Raw genomic sequence first — 1,691 nt, forward strand, 5'->3', positions numbered from 1 at the left:
TCTTGTAGTTTTTACAGCTATTGTACATACTGCTATAGATTATAATTAATACCATCTGCGGATTGATTCATGTTAGAAAAATGGACAAAGTAATTATTATCGATGTATATTATAAAAGTTCAATTGCAATGCAAATTCTAATACTTGTTCAACAAGTTTAGCTTTGTAGGGGAAGAAAAATTTTCCTTCCTTCCCTTCTAGGTTCTTTGTCTAGTAGAATAATTAAATTGATCTAAGACAGAGTAATAGGAGAAAAACAAATAAAAGTTTAATAACATGCGTACATAGGAGAGACCCTGGAATACAGAGTAACTCTCTGAAATGGCCAAAACCATCACCTTGAATATCATCCTCAGCTAAAGACAAAAGAAGATGTAGGAGGTCCTGAGAGTTAGTTATGGTAAGTTTCCAAGAAAAACACAGTAAATAAAATTAGAGTTGTTATGCAGATTTAAATCATTATCTTCTGCACTCATAATAATTTCTAGAGATAAGTTATCCTCCTCTTCCAGGTACAGAAAGGGAGACCCCTTTACAAATGGAGATTTCTTTGACACATGTAAATGTCTGTTACAAAGGGTAACTTCTTCTTGGTTTTCAGAAGTTCTATGTCTACTGTTTAACCTATAACTAGGTTAAAATAATTCTTTTGCCCAAGAGTTATATTTTGGGGTGGAAAATTCTGCATACATACAGCTTTTTAAGTGGGCAACCAGTGCAATTGCAAAGGCTTCATGCTTAAAAGGGCCCTGCTAGCTTTAATGTTCAGCTGTCAATTTCTTAAAATTCTTAATATTTTAGCAAGTAGTCTCATATTTTAAATGTGTACAGAGCATCATAAATTATATACTTGGTCTTGTTGTTTAGATAAATAACAAAAACAGATGTACTTTTCCTTCGAACTTTAAATTTGGCTTGTACTTCTGCAGTGTGATATAGAACAATTGAAATAACACCTAATTTTTGTTTCTGATTACTGAAGGAAGCATTTCCTTCTTTTAAGAAAAGCTAGAATTGGAGTTAACATCACAGTCATGTTCTTATATAAGTTAACCAATGAGCTCTGGCAAAGAACATAGTATTATATAATTCATGTCCTCTAGTTCTTTAAACAGCTACATAAACTGGGTATGTTTCTTAGCATCTGCATATATATGCACAGAATACTATTAACAACCATATCCATACATTTTCTATAGCATCTGCTTCAAAAAACTGAGAATATATTTTTTTCAATATGTATTGTAGAGGAGGACAAGTAATTTTCCTCTCACCTTTTGAAATTTTCTGGCTGAACTAATAATGAACTTAATATGAGAGAGATTAATAGGTAAATGACCAAATTTATTACATATGTACATACAGGGGTTTCATAAGAATATGACACAGAGTACAGATCAGGCAGCTGAGGTTTATATCCCATTCTGGGATATGGTTTGGGACTTCAAAAGGTTGGAAGGAAATTTAAGTGGAGATAGAAAAACAAATATTTGATAAATAAATGTTTGCTGGGCCATTTTTAACAATGGGGCACAGTGAATACTTTGATTAAAAAAGCCTAGCTAGCTTCCTCCCTATCACACTTAGTTCATATTAAACTATAGTTATTTATGATGATAGCTCCCTTCAGGGAGCTGATTCTCTATTTAAATTTGTTTAGCCAGTTAGGAGGAAGGTGGAAGATTTTTCCT

The sequence above is a fragment of the Pteropus vampyrus genome, unplaced genomic scaffold (assembly GCF_000151845.1).
Source record: "Pteropus vampyrus isolate Shadow unplaced genomic scaffold, Pvam_2.0 Scaffold88, whole genome shotgun sequence".
NCBI classification, from domain to species: domain Eukaryota; kingdom Metazoa; phylum Chordata; class Mammalia; order Chiroptera; family Pteropodidae; genus Pteropus; species Pteropus vampyrus.